Source organism: Scomber japonicus, chromosome 22 (genome assembly GCF_027409825.1).
Source record: "Scomber japonicus isolate fScoJap1 chromosome 22, fScoJap1.pri, whole genome shotgun sequence".
In the NCBI taxonomy this organism is placed as follows: domain Eukaryota; kingdom Metazoa; phylum Chordata; class Actinopteri; order Scombriformes; family Scombridae; genus Scomber; species Scomber japonicus.
Genome location: NC_070599.1, coordinates 23029629 through 23046481, shown reverse-complemented (window position 1 = coordinate 23046481; position 16853 = coordinate 23029629).

Here is a 16853-nt window from a genome sequence, read left to right as displayed (position 1 = left end):
AGGAGGAAGGGAGGAAGGACATGAACCAGATGAAATGGATGAGGTACTCCAAGCTTTTATCAGCCCTCTCATCACACAGCAGCTTTACATTTACCCTCCCACGGGTTTCCATTGCTCTTTGATAAGCCTCCAAAAACTCTCCATATTAAACCTACTATCCTACTATCCTGTTTAACGACGAGCTAACAGACATTTTGGAGGCAGTTGTAGAAAACGTGATGGAGTTTGGGAGAACGTCGGGAGGGAGGAAAGGAGGGAGGGAGGGAGGGAGGGAGGGAGGGAGGAAGAAGGAAGGAAAGGAGGGAGGGAGGGAGGGAGGAAGGAAGGGAGGAAGAAGGGGAGGGAGGAAGAAGGAAGCAAGGAATGGAGGAAGAAGTAAGTAGGAAGGAGAGAAGGAGAGGAAGGAAGGGAGGAAGGAAGGAAGGAAGGAAGGAAGGAAGGAAGTGAGAAAAGGAAAGAAGGGAGGAAGAAGGAAGGTAGGAAAGAAAGAAGTAAGGAAGGAAGGTAGGAAGGAGAGAAGGAAGGAAGTAAGGGAGGAAGGAAAGGAAAGAAGGAAGGTAAGAGGCAAGGAAGGAGGGAAGGAGGGAGGGAGGGAGGAAGGAAGGAAGGGAGAAAGGAAGGAGAGAAGGGAGGAAGGGAGAAAGGAAGGAAAGAAGGGAGGAAGGAAAGGAGGGAGGGAGGGAGGAAGAAGTAAGGAGGAAGGAAGAAGGAAGGGAGGAAGAAGGGAGGAAGGAAGGAAGGAAGGAAGGAAGGAAGGAAGGAGTAAGGAGGAAGGAAGGAGAGAAGGAAGGTAAGAGGGAAGGAAGGAATGGAGGATGAAGTAAGGAGGAAGGGAGGAAAAGAAAGGAGAGTAGGGAGGAAGGACATGAACCAGATGAAATGGATGAGGTTTGTTGGATGAGCTAACAGACATTTTGGAGGCAGCTGTAGAAAACGTGATGGAGTTTGGGGGAACGTCGGGTTTACAATGTCACCAAGTTTGCCTCTTCTTCTTCTCTGAGTGACATCATCTTACAGGAAACTGCTGTGAGCGGCAGAATAAACCCGTCAAACATTGTGCATCAGTCACATCATGTTCCTCCTATTCTTGGATTTTTGGAGCCAGAGCCTCTCAGCAGGTTTTTTTGCTTTCAGGGATTGTGCCCGCTGTGCCTCGAGCTGTTACTTTTAAAACCACCTGGAGCATATTTTAACTGTGGAGACCCTCAAACATCCTCTGCTGTCAACACATAAAATCAATGATGAGGCTGTTTCCTGTCTTGATATCTGCACTTTATGTTCTTGTTCTTCTTCATATTTTATTTATTGTCACACTAAATAAAAATAGATAACTAATACTGAGTTCAAGCTGCGTACCCTAGGGCGGCGCTATAAAGTACATATGGCAAGGACTAGACTCTTTTATCCCAAATGCAGTTTCCATGGTCAACAAACTAGATGGGTACATGTGATGTGCAGGCGGGGAGTTCTGGTCCTCTGAAATGAAGCCAACATGGAAGTAACTTAGAGCTGCATTCTATCAAAAGGCCACATCATATATGACATCATAGCAACATTCCGGAATCCAATATAGCGAAAATACACACACACACACACACACACACACACACACACACACACACACACACACACACCAGGCGGGGAGTTCCGTCACATTCTACATTCTATATGACATCATAGCAACATTCCGGAATCCAATATAGGGAAAATACACACACACACCACACACACACACACACACACACACACCATGTGGGGAGTTCTGGTCCTCTGAAATGAGGCCAATCAGGAAGTAACTTAGAGCTGCATTCTATCAAAAGGCCACCAGGGGGCGACCGTCTCTATACAAGTCAATGGAGAATTCACCAACTTCTCACTTGATTTCTAACCTCAGTAAACGTTTTCAAAATGTGTTTATGGTCTCAATCGCTAGTTTAAAGCCTTCTTCAATGCAGTATGATGTTCATTTGGGACATTTTGGCCTCCCTGATTTTATATGTGACGATAAAGCAGGGTATGCATTAGGGCGGGGCTACGTCCTGATTGACAGGTTGATTGACCAATGTCCTCGAGATCCAGCCCTCGCAACCATAGCAACCTCCCCGCTCCGCCCATGGCCCCGCCTCATGCCCATATAAGTAGAATCCATGTTTTTATTTTTCCCAGCATGCACCTGAAATTTTCAAGATGGCGCTGCCCAGATCCAAAACTATTGGCTTCCGAGCAGCAGTCCACAAACCAATGGGTGACGTCACGGATGTTACGTCCATTTCTTTTATACAGTCTATGGTAAAGATGTGCTGTGTCCATCTCATGGGTATTAGTCTATGTGTAATGGAATGAATGTGTTTATTGTATGTACTTGATGTGTTTTTATATATTATTCTTACCAGTGAGACCAGAGACTATTTCCATGCAGAAAAACTGAAAAAAGTCAGTTTCATTTCATACTCTTATAATAAGAAGTGAAGGGTTATAGTTATTCAAAGTGGTAGTGCCTGTAGTGCTTCCTTTAATGGACACTTTATCATAGCCAATTTTTAACAGCATTTTAGCTTGAACCTGAATCTTCAACATGAGCGACATCTACTCCCTCACTATCCCATCCAACTTGTCATTTTAAGTGCTTTTCCTTCTCCAACCCCTCCTTTCCCCCTTTTTACTTCCACCTCTTATCCTCCACTCACTCTCCTCTTTTCCTTTAATGCATCCTCTCATATAATCTGACAACATCTTAGCAAAAACCAGCTGGAGATTTGAGGAGGGGAGGGGGGGGGGGGGCAGAGTGGAGTGGAGACTAATTAGCTTAGCCCACAGTAAGCTAATTAGCATGCACCTGATTGAATGGGCAGGGTTGGCTGTGCAAGTGGAACGAAAAGATGGCAGTAGGGGTAAAATTAGAGAGGAAGAAAAAACAACCAGGGAGCCGGTGAGGTGAAACACTCACTTTCATTCTTTCATTAGCAAGGGGTTGGAAAAGCAACATTAGCATTCGAGCTAATTGGGAAAAGAAGAAAGTTATTCCCTTAATGTGACATCAAGAAAAAGGCTTACAGATTAGTTTCTTTTGCATTTCTATGGCGGCTTGCTTAATGACTCATGGAGTGGATTCAGGCAGCAAATTGGACGGCTTTATATTCAGATGTGTGGTCTTTTTTTTTCTTTGTTCATTAACCACAACAGGACGTTAGCTTTGTTATAGCTTGTCATCTTACACAGGTCATTATGCTGCTGGAGCTGCACGGAGCTGCCGCCGCCGCCGCCGCAGTGCAGACATGCTGCAGCAGTAGATAATAAGAGAGCTTCAGTTTCCCGTACTGGCACACAGGGAACAGGCCTGACACTGTGACCACCCACTTGGATATAAATTGCATGCCGAGAGGGACAGAGCAGCGGCGACCTACAGACTGTAAAAGCTACTTGACTCACTGGGGAAGTCATTTGAAGCACACTGAGGCTCTGTGGTCGCTCAATGTGACGGTCTATAGGAGGGTTAGTGTACCAGTGTGTGTGCCTGTGGGACTTTATATGTGGAAATATGCTGTTATGGATGAAATGTGCAGTATGTGTGCAAATAATTACAACAGTGTCCAATTAAACATGACCAAAAACTCACGAGAATTAGCACATATTGCACGAAACAGGCTAAAAATGTGAAATGAGCATCCCAAAATGATTCTTCTCAAATTTTAAAAATGGAGCCCCTCGCCCCAGATTGACATAGACAAACGAAATTTGGTACACATATGCATCATGTAAAGACTGATAAAAAAGTCTCTTGGACCCATACTCTAACTCTAACAGGAAGTCGGCCATATTGGTTCAATTTTTTGATTTTGCCGCCATTTTTCGCAAATTCCACGCCTCGTACTTTAACAAACTCCTCCTAGAGATTTAATCTGACCAACTTCAAATTCATTCAGTATCATTTTAAGACATTAGAGATGAAAATGTATCAAAGTCTTTCATCTCCGTCACTCCTGATGGCCGTGGCATTGCAGCGAATTTTGAGGTTTTGCCGTAAAACAGGAGCCACTGCACCCCCTACAAAATGGGGAAAAAAAATAAGACCATTGCTTCAGATTGATGTAGACAAACCAAATTTGGTACACATGTTCATCATGTAAAGACGCACAAAAAAGTCTCTGGACCCATACCCTAACTCCAACAGGAAGTCGGCCATATTGATTAGATTATTTGATTTTGCCGCCATTTTTCGCAATTTCCACACCTCGTACTTTAACAAACTCCTCCTAGCCTCCTAGAGATTAAATCCAACTGACTTCAAATTCACTCAGTATCATCTTAAAACATTGGAGATGACAAGTTATTAAAATCTTTCGCCTCCGTTAAACCTGACAGGCGTAGCGTTGAAGCGAATTACACTGTTTCGGGGTGGGGCAGGGGAGCAGCTTTAATTTTCCTTGCCCATGAAAGCGAAACATACATATTGTGTGTGTGTGTGTGTGTGTGTGTGTGTGTGTGTGTGTGTGTGTGTGTGTGTGTGTGTGTGTGTGTGTGTGTGTGTGTGTGTGTGTGTGTGTGTGTGTGTGTGTGTGTGTGTGTGTGTGTGTGTGTGTGTGTGTGTGTGTGTGTGAGTGAGACGTCTCTGTGTGTCTCAGCCTCCACATTGCAGGCGCTGTGTGGTACACACAGAAATACACACAGCATGCACAATGAGGAGGCCTCAGCACACTGTTTCATTAGCGGCTTATCAGCGAGTTGACGGACGAACAAATGAAACCAAAAAAGGAGCCGAGAGGCCAAAGCTGCAGCGTTTGTTTAACTGATTAGTTGCTGTACTGATCCGGCCAATCTGATATCATTAATCATATCCTACTAGTGTAATCTTTAAATCATTTCCTTTATATGGAGCCAAAAAAAGTGACTTCCCTGTTATTGTTTCCATGGAGCATTTTATGCCCTTAAAAGCTGGAAGCTGTCGGCTGGACCAGCAGGGCACCTCACTCACCAGACTAATACAGCTACTATCTAGATCAGGGGTGTCAAACATGAGGCCCGTGGGCCAGAACCGGCCCGCCGAGGGGTCCAATCTGGCCCACTTTCCTTCCTTCCATCTATCCTTCCTTCCTTCCTTCCTTCACTTTCTTCATTCCTTCCTTCCTCCCCTTCTTATTTCCTTCCTTCCTTCTTTCCTTCCTTCCTTCCTTCCTTCCTCCCTCCCTTTCTTCTTTCTGTCCTTCCTTCCTTTCTTTCTTCCTCCTTCCCTTTTTGCTTTCTTCATTCCTTTCTTTCTTCCTTCTGTCTTTCCTTCCATCTGTCCTTCCTCCCTTCCTTCCATCTGTCCTTCCTCCTTTTCTTCCTTCCTTCTTTTCTTCCTTCCATCTGACCTTCCTCCCTTTCTTCCTTCCTTCCATCTGTCCTTCCTCGCCTTTCTTTCTTCCTTTCTTCCTTCTGTCCTTCCTTTTTTCCTTTCTTCATTCCTTCCATCTGTCCTTCCTCGCCTTCCTTCCTTCCTTCCTTCAGTCTGTCCTTCCTCGCCTTTCTTCCTTCCTTCCTTCCTTTTTCCTTCCTTTCCTCCTTCCTTCCTTCCATCTTTTTAATGATCCGGCTCACATGAGATCAAATCGGTCTGTATGAGGCCCTTTAATAAAAATGAGTTTGACACCTCTGATGTACATTAAACCAAACAGCACCTGATGCATAGGATCAAGTGCACACTGAAAAACTCTGTGCTAAGCTTACTAGTGAATAATAAAATCTATCTGGTGCAACAACCTACTGCAAAAGCTCTCCAGTACGAATTTCAGGCATTACTGCATATATAGTGAAATAGAAAGAATCTGGTCCCTTCAAAATAAAGTTCTGGTTCCCACTGGAAGGAAGGAAGGAAGGATGAAAAGAGGAAGGAATTTAGGAGAGATGGAAGGGAAGAAGGAAAGGAGGAAGGAAGGAAGGAAGGAAGGAAGGAAGGAAAGAAGGAAGGAAAGAAAGGAGTAAGAAGGGAGGGAGGGAGGGAGGAAGGAAGGAAGGAAGGAAGGAAGGAAGGAAGGAACGAATTAAGAAGGGAGGGAGGAAGGAAGGAAGGAAAGGAGTAAGAAGGGACGGAGGGAGGGAAGGAAGGAAGGAAGGACGGAAGGAAGGAAGGAAAGGAGTAAGAAGGGAGGGAGGAAAGGAGGAAGGAAGGAAGGAAGGAAGCAAGGAAGGCTGGAAGGAGGAGGGAGCAAAGAAAGAGGGGAAGAAGGAAGGAAAAATTTAAAGAAAGTGAATAATAAAACCTATCTGGTGCAACTGCGTACTGCAAAAGCTCTCCTGTGTCGTACTCGTGCATATATAGTGAAATAGGAAGTATCTGGACCCATCAAAATAAAGTTCTGGTTCCCACTGAAATAAATGTCAACTGTGCCGGAGAAACAAACCAAACTATGCAGAAACAGATACAGCCTGATCCACGCAAGAAAAGTTCAATGCACACATGAAACTTTGCTGCAATCCAAAAAAAAAGTATGTAGTGTGCTTTAAAAACTGTGTGGACCATAAAAATAGATTCTCACTAGAAAAGAAGGAAATATCGATGTGGTGCAGAAACAGAGTGAATCGAGTCTGCAAATAGAAAATAAAATACATTAACCCTCCTGTTGTCCTCAGGTCAAGGAAGGGAAGGAGTAAGGAGGAAAATAGGAAGGTAGTAAGGAGATAAGGAAGGACATGAGGAAGGAAGGAAGGACGAAAAGAGGAGGGAATTTAGGAGAGGAGGAAGGGAAGAAGGAAACGAGAAAGCAAAGACGGAAGGAAGGACGGAAGGAAGGAAGGAAGGAAAGGAGTTAGAAGGGAGGGAGGAAAGGAAGAAGCAAAGAAGGATGAAAGGAAGGAAGGAAGGAGTAATAAGGGAGGGAGGAAAGGAGGAAAGAACAAAGGAAAGGAGTAAGGATGAAAAGAGGAAGGAATTAAGGAAGGAAGGAAGGAAAGGAGTAAGAAGGGAGGGAGGAAAGGAGGAAGGAATGAAAGAAAGGAGTGGGAGGGAGGATAGGAGAAAGGAAGGAAAGAAAGGAGTAAGAAGGAAGGATGGAATACAAGAAGGAAGGAAGCAAGGAAGGATGGAAGGAGGAGGGAGCAAAGAAAGAGGGGAGGAGGAGAAGAAGGAAGGAAAAATTAAAGAAAGAGGGAAGAAGCACGGAAAGAAGGAACAGTCAAAAGAGAGATGGTAGGAGGACAGGAGGGTTCAGACAGTAATATAGAATAACTATCTATTTAAATAATGACATTACAATAACTTACTAACATTATAAATCATGACTTAGAGATATCTGAACTACTTTTTATTAACATTAAACTATAAAATCACATCATAGAGCTTCATGTTGTAAATGTTCTACTCTGTGAACTTTAAAGTAGTTAAATGAAGTCCAGTAATCAGCGTTTCCTCCTCTGGCTTCATGCTTTATGATAATAGTAAAATAAAAAGGAAATGGGACAAGAGTTACACGCTGTCCTCTGACAACAGCTTATCTTATACAGTACTTTTTAATAAGCTATATTTCCCATGATGCATTGCTTCCACCCTCTCTGATATCGACCCTCTGCTTAATTCCTTCCTCTTTTCATTCTTACTCCTTTCCTTCCTCCCTCCCTCCTTCCTTCTCTCCCTACTTCCTTCCTCTTTCCCTCCCTCCTTACTCCTTTCTTTCCTTCCTCCCTCCCTTCCTTCCTCCCTCCCTCCCTCCCTCCTTACTTCCTTCCTCTTTCCCTCCCTCCTTACTCCTTTCTTTCCTTCTCTCCCTACTTCCTTCCTCCCTCCCTCCCTCTTTAATTCCTTCCTTTTCATCCTTACTCCTTTCCTTCCTTCCTTCCTTCTTTCATCCTTACTCCTTTTCCTCTCTCCCGCCCTTCCTTCCTTCCTCCCTTCCTCCCTTCCTTCATGCTTTATGATAATAGTAAAATAAAAAGGAAATGGGACAAGAGCTACACGCTGTCCTCTGACAACAGCTTATCTTATACACTACTTTTTAATAAGCTATATTTCCCATGATGCACTGCTTCCACCCTCTCTGATATCGACCCTCTGCTTAATTCCTTCCTCTTTTCATTCTTACTCCTTTCCTTCCTCCCTCCCTCCTTCCTTCTCTCCCTACTTCCTTCCTCTTTCCCTCCCTCCTTACTCCTTTCTTTCCTTCCTCCCTCCCTTCCTTCCTCCCTCCCTCCCTCCCTCCCTCCTTACTTCCTTCCTCTTTCCCTCCCTCCTTACTCCTTTCTTTCCTTCTCTCCCTACTTCCTTCCTCCCTCCCTCCCTCTTTAATTCCTTCCTTTTCATCCTTACTCCTTTCCTTCCTTCCTTCCTTCTTTCATCCTTACTCCTTTTCCTCCCTCCCTCCCTTCCTTCCTTCTTCCCTTCCTCCCTTCCTCCCTTCCTTCATGCTTTATGATAATGGTAATGAAAAGGATTGAAGGAAATGGGACAAGAGCTACACGCTGTCCTCTCTCTGACAACAGCTTATCTTATACAGTACTTTTTAATAAGCTATATTTCCCAGGATGCATTGCTTCCACCCTCTCTGATATATTGAACCTCCTCAAGGAAGGAACTGCATTGCCTAAAAAATGAAATGTTCCTCTTGAAATGTAGAAGTTGTAGAAATATATTTAATAATAATATAATATGATATTTTCCATCGCAGCAGAGGTTCCTTCTTTCCTTCCTTCCTCCCTATTTCTTTAATTTTTCCTTCGTTCTTCCCCTCCTTCCCTCTTTCTTTGCTCCCTCCTCCTTCCATACTTCTTTCCTCACTTCCTTCCATCCTGTCCTTCCTTCCTGCCTTCCTTCTCTCCTTCCTTCCTCTTTCCCTCCCTCCCTTCCTCCTTTCCTTCCTCCCTTCCTTCTCTCCTTACTTCCTTCCTCTTTCCCTCCCTCCCTTCCTCCTTTCCTTCCTCCCTTCCTTCCTTCCTTCCTTCCTCCCTCCCTCCCTCTCTCCTTACTCCTTTCTTCCCCCCCCCCCCTCATCCTTGCTCATCCTTGCTCCTTTCTTTCCTTCCTCCCTCCTAACTCTTTCTTTCTTCCTTCCTTCCTTCCTCTCTCCCTCCCTCCTTACTCCTTACTCCTTTCCTTCCTTCCTTCCTCTTTTCATTCTTACTCCTTTTCCTTCCTTCCTTTCTCCCTTCCTTCCTTCCTTCCTTCCTCCTTTTCTTCTCTCCTTACTTCCTTGACCTGAGGACAACAGGAGGGTTAAACTGCATTTACTTGATTTAAATACTAATTTATCCTAAAAGGAGAAAATAAGCAGCTGAATATCAGAATAACTAATCATGCACATCTATTAAACTGACTTCTCCACACTCTGTATAAACACACACTAATTAAATATATAACCGCCTCCTTCACACCCTGCATTGTTCCCCACTAACAACTACACACAGTGTGACAGGTGGAGAGATGAATCTCCTCTCCGTATCAGAGCGGAGGGAAGAACAATCAGACTAATTGGAGAGAAGAGAAGTGGAACGTTCTCCGTGTTGTGACAGTCGAGGACAAGGAACCCTTGTTAAAGCTAACTTTAAGATCATTTAACCTATAGGCAATATATAAGAGACTGTGGTGCAAAGAAAGAGAAGTTCGATAAAATAATGAATGGCTTTTTTTTCCCTTCCTTCCTTCCTTACTTCTTTTCCTTCCTTCCTTCCTGTCTTCTTTTCCTTCCTTTCTTCCTTCCCTCCTCCCACCCTTCCTTCCTCCTTCCTCCCTTCCATCTTTCCTTCCTTCCATCTTTCCTTCCTTCCTTCCATCTTTCCTTCCTTCCTTCCTTCCATCTTTCCTTCCATCTTTCCTTCCTTCAGTTAGCCGAGCTAGCCGCAGGAGTTAGCTGCCGAGTTAGCTGCCGAGTTAGCTGCCGAGTTAGCCGCAGAGTTAGCGGCAGAGTTAGCCGCCGAGTTAGCGGCAGAAAGCTCTCAGTCGTAGCGTCCATGTTTCTGGTAGAGGTGGTGACTTTGGTTGACAGGTGACACTTGGTAGGGGGCGGGGCTTCAGCGGACTCGGAGGCCACGCCCACAGCATTTGGGAGCAGAGAAAGAGGCTGATTTTACACAACTTTGAAGCCTAATTTCATATATTTGGCGATTTTTTTTTAATCATTCAAATTTGCAGGGTGGTTAACAACACACTTTTCTGTGGTATGTCAAACTCAGAACACATAATTATTCTTACTTTACACAGACTTTAAAGTTTTACCGCTGTTACAGAAAGCACAATAACTTACATGCATGTATATAAATATATATTAGCTTCTCTGTAACTCATATTGACTCTTTACTCTGCAGACACTCAGAGGACTCTTTGAAAAGCATTTTAGCTGACTGGTTATTAATATTTTGACATGGATTGAATTACTTAACTGCTGAGAGTCTCTCCCCCCTCCCCCTCTCCCCCTCTCCCTCTCTCATTTATGGAGAGTTATAATTGTATTTCTCGTCTCTCAGTGCACAACAGGATATTTTGGAGCGAACCGAATTATTTGTTTGCTGATCAATCAGAATAATTAAATTTGAACAAAGAAGTAAAATTGAGTGTAATAGTGTTGCATTGTGACTCTCAGGCTGCAGACAGAAGAGCTAAAACTGAGATGAGGAACGTTATTTTATTCCTTTCACTCAAAATTAAATTATTCTTTATTTGTTTTATGCTTTTATTATTATTATAATCATTTCTCTATATGTGCCTGCAGACGTCCCACAGCATGCAATATATAAATATATATATACTTCCCCCTCATTCATAAACTCCCTCGCTCTTCTCTTTCCGCCCTTCGATGACTCATGACTTCCAGACAGACGATCTTTTTCAACGCAAAGCGAAAGCAGAGCGGCCGAGGTTCAGGTTCTGCTCCAGACGTGGATCATGTGGGCGAAAAGTCTTTGAGTCAGCATCGAAACAGCTCACATAGTTTTCTATCTGGAGATGTATATGTGTGTGTGTGTGTGTGTGTGTGTGTGTGTGTGTGGTGTGTGTGTGTGTGTGTGTGTGCGCCTTACGGTGTGTGTGTATGTGTGTGTGTGTGTGGTGTGTGTATGTGTGTGCCTTACGGTGTGTGTGTATGTGTGTGTGTGTGCCTTACTCTGTGTGTGTGTGAGTGTCATACTGTGTGTGTGTGTGTGTGAGTGTGTGTCTTACACTGTGTGTGTGTGTGCCTGCCTTACACTGTGTGTGTGTGTGGTGTGTGCGCCTGCCTTACACTGTGTGTGTGTGTGTGTGTGTGTGTGTGTGCCTTACTCTGTGTGTTGTGTGTGTGTGTGTGCCTTACTCTGTGTGTGTGTGTGTGTCTTACTCTGTGTGTGTGTGTGTGTGTGTGTGTGTGTGTGTGTGTGTGTGTGTCTTACTCTGTGTGTGTGTCAGTCAAGGAAGGAAGGGAGGAAGAAGGAAGGTAGGAAGGAAGGAAAGAAAGATGAAAGGAAGGAAGGAAGGCAGGAAGGAAGGAAATATGGAAGGGAGGAAGAAGGAAGGAAAGGAGAAAGGGAGGATGGAGGGAAAGGAAGGGAGGAAAGGAGGAAGGAAGGATGGAGGGAAGGGAAGGAAGGAAAGGAGGAAGGAAGGATGGAGGGAAGGGAAGGAAGGAAAGGAGGAAGGGAGGAAGAAGGAAGGAAAGGGAGAAAGAAGGATGGAAGGAAGGAGGAAGGAAAGGAGGAAGGAAGGATGGAGGGAAGGGAAGGAAGGGAAGAAGAAGGAAGGATGGAGGGAAAGGAAGGAAGGAAGGAAGAACGAAGGAAAGGAGGAAGGAAGGATGGAGGGAAGGGAAGGAAGGAAAGGAGAAAGGAGGGAGGAAGGAAGGAAGGAAGGAAGGAAGGAAGGTGTGTAATCCTGCAATACTGAAGCTCCTGAATTGAGTGCAAAACAAAGCTTTTTACACTTTTACTATTTTATCAACAACAACAACAAAAAAAGAACATAAGATGCTCCGTTTCCATGACGACCAGCTGCTTTACTGCCAACAGAAACAACCAGCACTTCTCTCTGGCTGCCTCTCAAACACACAGCGGAGCCTTTAATGATAATCAGAGGAACAGAGAGAGCGATGCCAACGTTGTCAGACTGTCATTTCCTTATTATGATCACACACACACACACACACACACACACACACACACACACACACATACACACACACACACACACACAACACTACTGCACTGTTTAGTCACGGGCATATGCAAAAAAAAAAACTGTCATTTCCTTATCATGATCACACATCTTTGACTTTTGTTTAACTTTCCTTTTCAACTAGAGGTTGTTTAGTAATGGAGAGATGAAAAAGAAGAAGAAGAAGAACACACTTTCATTTCCTTATTATGACACTGATACTGGCGTAGTGATAAATAGGGGTCGGCAAGATGAGCTAATTCAAAAATATGTAAAAAAAAAAAAAAAAGCAACAGCAGCACCATTTTTTTTTTACCAAAAGTAAGAAAATGTCAAATGGTGTAACCACAAAAGAATGATATATATTAAATATTTTATCCAGCTACAGTGGATTTAAGTGGACTTATAGACACTATTACTTCATTTAACCCTTTACATACTGTTTATAAGGGAGGAAAGGAAGGGAGGGAGGAAGGAAAGAATGGAGGGAGGGAGGGAGGAAGGAAGGAAGGAAGGAAGGAAGGAAGGAAAGAAGGGAGGAAGGAAAAAGGGAGGAAAGGAAAAGAAGGGAGGGAGGGAGGGAGGGAGGAAGGAAGAAAGGAAGGAAGGAAAGAAGGGGGAAAGAAGGGAGGAAGAAGGAAGGAAGGAAGGGAGGTAGGGAGGAAGGAAGGAAGGAAGGGAGGAAAAAGGGAGGAAAGGAAAGAAGGAGGTAGGGAGGAAGGAAGAAAGGAAGGAAGGAAGGAAAGAAGGGGGGAAAGAAGGGAGGAAGAAGGAAGGAAGGAAGGAAAGAAGGGAGGAAAGGAAAGGAAAGAAAGGAGGAAGGGAGGGAGGGAGGGGAGGGAGGAAAGGAAAGAAGGGAGGGACGGAGGGAGGAAGGAAGGAAAGAAGGGGAAAGAAGGGAGGAAGAGGAAGGAAGGGAGGTAGGGAGGAAGGAAGGGAGGAAGGAAAGAAGGGAGGAAAGGAAGAGGAAAGTAGGGAGGGAGGGAGGGAGGAGGAAGGGTGGGAGGAAGGGAGGAAGGAAGGAAAAAAGCAAACAGCTGTGAGTCTCTCTGTGTCTGCTGCTCCATCCAGTCAGAGCTGTATGGTAAATCTGTCTCAGTAACCTTTAGTGGAGGTTGGATGATGAATCCAGCAGCAACAGCAGCTCAGGGAGCAGCACTGTGGGTGTTTCCTGCGTCAGCCGAGCTACACTTTAATTATGCGGCTGCAGCGAGCGGCTGCTGCAGCAGGATAAAGAAATGTCCTTCTGTTGTTTCCGCTTTCCTTCCTGTGTTCTTTTCCTTCCTTGCTTCCTTCCTTCCTCCTCTTCTTCCTTTTGTCCTTCCTTTCTCTCTTCTGTCCTTTCTTCATTATAAACTTCCCTCCTTCCTTCCTACATTTCCTTCCTTCCATTCTTTCTTCCTCCTTCCTCCCTTTTGTCCTTCCTTCCTTCATTCCCTTCCTTCCTTCCATCTTTCCTTTCCACCTGTCCTTCCTCCCTTCCTTCCTTCTGTCCATCCCATCCATCCTTCCTTGCTTTTTATCCTTCCCTCCTTCCTAACCCTTTATAATAATCCGGCCATCCTCCCTTTCTTCCTTCTGTCCCATCTTTTCCTTCCTTCCTTCCTTCCTTCTTTCCTGCCTGTCTTCTTTTCCTTCCTTCCACCCTGTCTTTTCCCTCCTTCCTTCCTCCCTTCCTTTCTTCCAGTCTTATTTTCCTTCCTCCCTCCCTCCCTTCCTGTCTTCCCTCCTTCCTCCCTTTCTTCCATCTTTTCCTCTGTCTTCTGTCTTCTTTCCATCCTTCCTTCCTCCCTTCCTTCCACCTGTCTTTCTTCCCTTCCCTTTTCTTCTACACACACACACACACACACACACACACACACACACAACCACACACACACACACACACACACACACACATATATATAAATCAGTCATCAAACCTCTCAGGAACCTTGGACTATATATTTACTGCTCCTCTGATGCTGATGCTGCTCAGTCCTCTCTCTGATTTGTGTGTCAGTGAGTCTTCTTCCTTGACACTTCATCTCTCTCTCTCTCTCTCTCTCTCTCTCTCTCTCTCTCCTCTCTCTCTCTCTTCCTCTCTCTCTCTCCTCACTCTCTCTCTCTCTCTCTCTCTCTCTCCTCTCTCTACCACTCTCTCTCTCTTGGTGTCAGTATTTAGTTTGGGAGAAGCTGAACACCTTACGGGCTTCTTCTTCTCCAACAACCAGATTCAACACCTGGTGAGAGCTGTGTGTAGGTGTGTGGGTTTTTTTTTTGTGTGTGAGTGGGTGGGAGGTTGACCTGTGTGTGTGTGTGTGTGTGTGTGTGTGTGTGTGTGTGGTGTATCTGTGTCGAATATTAAATATCTCACAGAGACAGTTTAGTAGTTTAATTATAACAACAACCTTCCTGTCGTCCTCCCGGGTCAAATTTGACCTGTCTGTTTGACTGTCCTTCCTTCCTTCCTTCCTCTGTCCTTCTTTCCTCCCTTCCTCTTTTCCTTTCTCCCTCCCTCAATCCTTTCCTTCCTTCCTCCCTCCTTTCCTTCCTTCTATTCCTTCCTTCTTTCCTCTGTCCTTCTTTCCTCCCCTCCTCTCTTTCCTTTCCCTCCCTCGTTCCTTCTTTACTCCCTCCCTTTTACCTTCCTTCTTCCCTTCCTTCCTTCCTTCCTTCCCTCCTTCCTTTCCATCCTTCCTTCCTCCCTCCTTTCCTTCCTTCCTTCCTCCCTCCTTTCCTTATTTCTTCCATCTTCCTTCTTTCCTTCCTTCCTTCCTCCCTTCCCTTCCTTCCATTCTTCCTTCCTTCCTTCCATCTTTCCTCCTTCCCTTTCATCCTTCCTTCTTCCTTTCCTTCCTTCTTCCTTCCTTCCTTCCTTTCCTCCCTTCCCTCCTTCCTTCCTTCCTTCTTTCCTTCCTTCCCTCCTCCCTTCCATCTTTTCTTCCTTCCTTCCTTCCATCTTTCCTTCCTTCCTTCCTTCCTGAAGGATGAGTTTGACACCACTGGTCTTAGATGTGTGATAGTTGATATTTAACACCTGGCTAGCAGTCAGAAATAAACAGGAAGTAGATAATATATAATATAATAATATTTGTATTGAAGGTAGAGTCTGGTATTTAACTATTTGATCCAGAACATTAGGTTTGATATGTGGCCTGTTTTAGTTCTGCATGCTCCATCAAACACATTATACGTGTTATGCAGAATGAGTGTAATGTAGCAGCCTAATTAGGGTCAAGCACACATAAATTCATATAAAGTGCGAGCTCCTCTGGTGCACTGGTGTGGAAAGCGGGTCGGTGGAGATGTTATTTTTTTATATTTGTAAGATACTACGAGCAGTCAGACATGTATAATACAAGCTTGGTTGCTTGGTTGGTATAATTAAAACTACTAAAACTGCTACAGTGTTAAAGTCAGACACAAGAGAGAGAGATATTACCCTCCTGTTGTCCTCGAGTCAAGGGAAGGGAAGGGGAGGAGGGGAGGGAAGGAAAGGGAAGAAGGAAGGAAGGACGGAAGGTGGGAGGGTTGGAAAGAAGGAAGATGGAAAAGGATGGAAGGAAGGAGGGGAAGGTGGGAAGGAAGAAGGATGGAAAGATGAAGGAAGGTAGGAAGGAAGGAAGGAAGGAAGGAAGGATGGAAGGAAAAAAGACAGGAAGAAGGAAATATGGAAGGAAGGAAGGAAATATGGAAGGAAGAAGAAGGAAGAAAGAGTGGAATGACGGAAGAATGGAAGGAAGGAAGAAGGAAGGAAGGAAGGAAGGAAGGAAGGAAGGAAGGAAGGAAGGAAGGAAGAAGGAAGGAAGGAAGGACGGAAGGAAGGAAGCTTTTTCTCTCTCTGCAGATAAAACCCTGCTGAGTTATTCTCTCTAACTTTTATTGTTAGTAACTATAGTGACTAACACACAATAATAATACTAATAATAATAATACTAATACTAATAAATTAAGAATGTGCTCTTAAAAAATCTGATATAAAGGTTAGTGCAGGATAGAAGTATAATAAAATATATAGAAGTATCTGGAAAGAACACTTTAAGGTAATGAGTTACGACCTCGCTGCTGCTGCCGCTCTCCTTACTCACCATGACTGGGATGACTCATTGTGTGTGTGTGTGTGTGTGTGTGTTGTGTGTGTGTGTGTGTGTGTGGTGTGTGTCTGTGTGTGGGTGTGTCTGTGTGTGGGTGTGTGTTTCCTTATTTCTTCCTCCCTTTTACTATCCTTCGCTCCCTTCGCTTCCTTTCCTTCTTCCCTTCCTTTCCTTCTTTCCTTCCTTCCTTCTCTCCTCTGTCCTTCCTCCCTTTCTCCCCTTCACTTACTTTCCTTCTTCCTTCCTTTCCTTCTTCCCTTCCTTCCTTCCTTCTTCCTCCATTCCACCTTTCCTTCCTTCCTTCCTTCCTTCCTTCCGCCCTCCCTCCTCCTTCTCCCTTTCTTTCCCCCCCCTTCCTTCTTTCTTTCCTTCCCTCATTCCTTGCCTCTTTCTTTCCTCCCCCCAACCTTCCTCTCTTCTGTCCTTCCTTCCCTTCTCCCTCCTTTCCTTCCTTCCTTCTCTCCTCCTTCCTTCCTTCCTTCCTTCCATCCATCTTTCCTTACTTCCTTCTTCCTCCCTTCCTTCTTTAACTCGAGGACAACAGGAGGGTTAAATATATCTCTCTGATATTTGTGCTGACTTTAATTTTTTTTAAAACAAAGAAATGAACCTTTTTTACTATTTCTCTAGACAGGGTTGTAAAATGGTAATTCTGAAACTATCGATTCCTTATATTTCCATTAAAAAAAATAAAA